This window comes from Strix uralensis, chromosome 11, assembly GCF_047716275.1.
Source record: "Strix uralensis isolate ZFMK-TIS-50842 chromosome 11, bStrUra1, whole genome shotgun sequence".
In the NCBI taxonomy this organism is placed as follows: domain Eukaryota; kingdom Metazoa; phylum Chordata; class Aves; order Strigiformes; family Strigidae; genus Strix; species Strix uralensis.
In genome coordinates, this window is record NC_133982.1 from 1 (window position 1) to 5,972 (window position 5,972).

The following is a 5,972-nucleotide window of genomic DNA, read 5'->3' on the forward strand; positions in this document are numbered from 1 at the left end:
AAACAGAAGTGTTCACATTGCTTGGCAGAATCGCTTTTGTGCAGAAAACACTAACACTTGTTCAGAACGAAAGAAAGCACAGAGGCCCAGATTTTATGTTGTCCTGGAGAGCTTGCAGAGCACTGGGGAAAAGCAAGCAGAGAATTCCCTGCTAGCACCTTCTCTGTGCCTGGGAAACAGAAGTGTTCCCATTGCTTCGCAGAATCGCTTTTGTGCAGAAAACAGTAACACTTGTTCAGAACGAAAGAAAGCACAGAGCCCCAGATTATATGTTGTCCTGGAGAGCTTGCAGAGTACTGGGGAAAAGCAGGCAGAGAATTCCCTGCTAGCACCTTCTCTGTGCCTGGGAAACAGAAGTGTTCACATTGCTTCGCAGAATCGCTTTCGTGCAGAAAACAGTAACACTTGTTCAGAACGAAAGAAAGCACAGAGCCGCAGATTTGCTGTTGTCCTGGAGAGCTTGCAGAGCACTGGGGAAAGGCAGGCAGAGAATTCCCTGCTAGCACCTTCTCTGTGCCTGTTCACATTCCTTCGCAGAATCGCTTTTGTGCAGAAAACAGTAACACTTGTTCAGACGAAAGAAAGCACAGAGCCCCAGATTTTATGTTGTCCTGGAGAGCTTGCAGAGCACTGGGGAAAGGCAGGCAGAGAATTCCCTGCTAGCACCTTCTCTGTGCCTGGGAAACAGAAGTGTTCACATTGCTTCGCAGAATCGCTTTTGTGCAAAAAACAGTAACACTTGTTCAGAACGAAAGAAAGCACAGAGCCCCAGATTTTATGTTGTCCTGGAGAGCTTGCAGAGCACTGGGGAAAGGCAGGCAGAGAATTCCCTGCTAGCACCTTCTCTGTGCCTGGGAAACAGAAGTGTTCACATTGCTTCGCAGAATCGCTTTCGTGCAGAAAACAGTAACACTTGTTCAGAACGAAAGAAAGCACAGAGCCGCAGATTTGCTGTTGTCCTGGAGAGCTTGCAGAGCACTGGGGAAAGGCAGGCAGAGAATTCCCTGCTAGCACCTTCTCTGTGCCTGTTCACATTGCTTCGCAGAATCGCTTTTGTGCAGAAAACAGTAACACTTGTTCAGACGAAAGAAAGCACAGAGCCCCAGATTTTATGTTGTCCTGGAGAGCTTGCAGAGCACTGGGGAAAGGCAGGCAGAGAATTCCCTGCTAGCACCTTCTCTGTGCCTGGGAAACAGAAGTGTTCACATTGCTTCGCAGAATCGCTTTTGTGCAGAAAACAGTAACACTTGTTCAGAACGAAAGAAAGCACAGAGCCCCAGATTTTATGTTGTCCTGGAGAGCTTGCAGAGCACTGGGGAAAGGCAGGCAGAGAATTCCCTGCTAGCACATTCTCTGTGCCTGTTCACATTACTTCGCAGAATCGCTTTTGTGCAGAAAACAGTAACACTTGTTCAGAACGAAAGAAAGCACAGAGGCCCAGATTTTATGTTGTCCTGGAGAGCTTGCAGAGCACTGGGGAAAAGCAAGCAGAGAATTCCCTGCTAGCACCTTCTCTGTGCCTGGGAAACAGAAGTGTTCCCATTGCTTCGCAGAATCGCTTTTGTGCAGAAAACAGTAACACTTGTTCAGAACGAAAGAAAGCACAGAGCCCCAGATTATATGTTGTCCTGGAGAGCTTGCAGAGTACTGGGGAAAAGCAGGCAGAGAATTCCCTGCTAGCACCTTCTCTGTGCCTGGGAAACAGAAGTGTTCACATTGCTTCGCAGAATCGCTTTTGTGCAAAAAACAGTAAAACTTGTTCAGAACGAAAGAAAGCACAGAGCCCCAGATTTTATGTTGTCCTGGAGAGCTTGCAGAGCACTGGGGAAAGGCAGGCAGAGAATTCCCTGCTAGCACCTTCTCTGTGCCTGTTCACATTACTTCGCAGAATCGCTTTTGTGCAGAAAACAGTAACACTTGTTCAGACGAAAGAAAGCACAGAGCCCCAGATTTTATGTTGTCCTGGAGAGCTTGCAGAGCACTGGGGAAAGGCAGGCAGAGAATTCCCTGCTAGCACCTTCTCTGTGCCTGGGAAACAGAAGTGTTCACATTGCTTCGCAGAATCGCTTTCGTGCAGAAAACAGTAACACTTGTTCAGAACGAAAGAAAGCACAGAACCGCAGATTTGCTGTTGTCCTGGAGAGCTTGCAGAGCACTGGGGAAAGGCAGGCAGAGAATTCCCTGCTAGCACCTTCTCTGTGCCTGTTCACATTCCTTCGCAGAATCGCTTTTGTGCAGAAAACAGTAACACTTGTTCAGAACGAAAGAAAGCACAGAGCCCCAGATTTTATGTTGTCCTGGAGAGCTTGCAGAGCACTGGGGAAAAGCAGGCAGAGAATTCCCTGCTAGCACCTTCTCTGTGCCTGGGAAAGAGAAGTGTTCCCATTGCTTCGCAGAATCGCTTTTGTGCAGAAAACAGTAACACTTGTTCAGAACGAAAGAAAGCACAGAGCCCCATATTTTATGTTGTCCTGGAGAGCTTGCAGAGCACTGGGGAAAGGCAGGCAGAGAATTCCCTGCTAGCACCTTCTCTGTGCCTGTTCACATTGCTTTGCAGAATCGCTTTTGTGCAGAAAACAGTACACTTGTTCAGACGAAAGAAAGCACAGAGCCCCAGATTTTATGTTGTCCTGGAGAGCTTGCAGAGCACTGGGGAAAGGCAGGCAGAGAATTCCCTGCTAGCACCTTCTCTGTGCCTGTTCACATTACTTCGCAGAATCGCTTTTGTGCCGAAAACAGTAACACTTGTTCAGACGAAAGAAAGCACAGAGCCCCAGATTTTATGTTGTCCTGGAGAGCTTGCAGAGCACTGGGGAAAAGCAGGCAGAGAATTCCCTGCTAGCACCTTCTCTGTGCCTGGGAAGCAGAAGTCTTCACATTGCTTCGCAGAATCGCTTTTGTGCAGAAAACAGTAACACTTGTTCAGAACAAAAGAAAGCACAGAGCCCCAGATTTTATGTTGTCCTGGAGAGCTTGCAGAGCACTGGGGAAAGGCAGGCAGAGAATTCCCTGCTAGCACCTTCTCTGTGCCTGTTCACATTGCTTCGCAGAATCACTTTTGTGCAGAAAACAATAACACTTGTTCAGAACGAAAGAAAGCACAGAGCCCCAGATTTTATGTTGTCCTGGAGAGCTTGCAGAGCACTGGGGAAAAGCAAGCAGAGAATTCCCTGCTAGCACCTTCTCTGTGCCTGGGAAACAGAAGTGTTCACATTGCTTCGCAGAATCGCTTTTGTGCAGAAAACAGTAACACTTGTTCAGTACGAAAGAAAGCACAGAGCCCCAGATTTTATGTTGTCCTGGAGAGCTTGCAGAGCACTGGGGAAAAGCAGGCAGAGAATTCCCTGCTAGCACCTTCTCTGTGCCTGGGAAACAGAAGTGTTCACATTGCTTCGCAGAATCGCTTTTGTGCAGAAAACAGTAACACTTGTTCAGAACGAAAGAAAGCACAGAGCCCCAGATTTTATGTTGTCCTGGAGAGCTTGCAGAGCACTGGGGAAAGGCAGGCAGAGAATTCCCTGCTAGCACATTCTCTGTGCCTGTTCACATTCCTTCGCAGAATCGCTTTTGTGCAGAAAACAGTAACACTTGTTCAGAACGAAAGAAAGCACAGAGGCCCAGATTTTATGTTGTCCTGGAGAGCTTGCAGAGCACTGGGGAAAAGCAAGCAGAGAATTCCCTGCTAGCACCTTCTCTGTGCCTGGGAAACAGAAGTGTTCCCATTGCTTCGCAGAATCGCTTTTGTGCAGAAAACAGTAACACTTGTTCAGAACGAAAGAAAGCACAGAGCCCCAGATTATATGTTGTTCTGGAGAGCTTGCAGAGTACTGGGGAAAAGCAGGCAGAGAATTCCCTGCTAGCACCTTCTCTGTGCCTGGGAAACAGAAGTGTTCACATTGCTTCGCAGAATCGCTTTTGTGCAAAAAACAGTAACACTTGTTCAGAACGAAAGAAAGCACAGAGCCCCAGATTTTATGTTGTCCTGGAGAGCTTGCAGAGCACTGGGGAAAGGCAGGCAGAGAATTCCCTGCTAGCACCTTCTCTGTGCCTGTTCACATTACTTCGCAGAATCGCTTTTGTGCAGAAAACAGTAACACTTGTTCAGACGAAAGAAAGCACAGAGCCCCAGATTTTATGTTGTGCTGGAGAGCTTGCAGAGCACTGGGGAAAGGCAGGCAGAGAATTCCCTGCTAGCACCTTCTCTGTGCCTGGGAAACAGAAGTGTTCACATTGCTTCGCAGAATCGCTTTCGTGCAGAAAACAGTAACACTTGTTCAGAACGAAAGAAAGCACAGAGAAGCAGATTTGCTGTTGTCCTGGAGAGCTTGCAGAGCACTGGGGAAAGGCAGGCAGAGAATTCCCTGCTAGCACCTTCTCTGTGCCTGTTCACATTCCTTCGCAGAATCGCTTTTGTGCAGAAAACAGTAACACTTTTTCAGAACGAAAGAAAGCACAGAGCCCCAGATTTTATGTTGTCCTGGAGAGCTTGCAGAGCACTGGGGAAAAGCAGGCAGAGAATTCCCTGCTAGCACCTTCTCTGTGCCTGGGAAAGAGAAGTGTTCCCATTGCTTCGCAGAATCGCTTTTGTGCAGAAAACAGTAACACTTGTTCAGAACGAAAGAAAGCACAGAGCCCCAGATTTTATGTTGTCCTGGAGAGCTTGCAGAGCACTGGGGAAAGGCAGGCAGAGAATTCCCTGCTAGCACATTCTCTGTGCCTGTTCACATTACTTCGCAGAATCGCTTTTGTGCAGAAAACAATAACACTTGTTCAGAACGAAAGAAAGCACAGAGGCCCAGATTTTATGTTGTCCTGGAGAGCTTGCAGAGCACTGGGGAAAAGCAAGCAGAGAATTCCCTGCTAGCACCTTCTCTGTGCCTGGGAAACAGAAGTGTTCCCATTGCTTCGCAGAATCGCTTTTGTGCAGAAAACAGTAACACTTGTTCAGAACGAAAGAAAGCACAGAGCCCCAGATTATATGTTGTCCTGGAGAGCTTGCAGAGCACTGGGGAAAGGCAGGCAGAGAATTCCCTGCTAGCACCTTCTCTGTGCCTGTTCACATTCCTTCGCAGAATCGCTTTTGTGCAGAAAACAGTAACACTTGTTCAGAACGAAAGAAAGCACAGAGCCCCAGATTTTATGTTGTGCTGGAGAGCTTGCAGAGCACTGGGGAAAAGCAGGCAGAGAATTCCCTGCTAGCACCTTCTCTGTGCCTGGGAAAGAGAAGTGTTCCCATTGCTTCGCAGAATCGCTTTTGTGCAGAAAACAGTAACACTTGTTCAGAACGAAAGAAAGCACAGAGCCCCAGATTTTATGTTGTCCTGGAGAGCTTGCAGAGCACTGGGGAAAAGCAAGCAGAGAATTCCCTGCTAGCACCTTCTCTGTGCCTGGGAAACAGAAGTGTTCCCATTGCTTCGCAGAATCGCTTTTGTGCAGAAAACAGTAACACTTGTTCAGAACGAAAGAAAGCACAGAGCCCCAGATTTTATGTTGTCCTGGAGAGCTTGCAGAGCACTTGGGAAAGGCAGGCAGAGAATTCCCTGCTAGCACCTTCTCTGTGCCTGGGAAGCAGAAGTGTTCACATTGCTTCGCAGAATCGCTTTTGTGCAGAAAACAATAACACTTGTTCAGAATGAAAGAAAGCACAGAGCCCCAGATTCTATGTTGTCCTGGAGAGCTTGCAGAGCACTGGGGAAAGGCAGGCAGAGAATTCCCTGCTAGCACCTTCTCTGTGCCTGGGAAGCAGAAGTGTTCACATTGCTTCGCAGAATCACTTTTCTGCAGAAAACAGTAACACTTGTTCAGAACGAAAGAAAGCACAGAGCCCCAGATTTTATGTTGTCCTGGAGAGCCTGCAGAGCACTGGGGAAAGGCAGGCAGAGAATTCCCTGCTAGCACCTTCTCTGTGCCTGGGAAACAGAAGTGTTCACATTGCTTCGCAGAATCGCTTTTGTGCAGAAAACAGTAACACT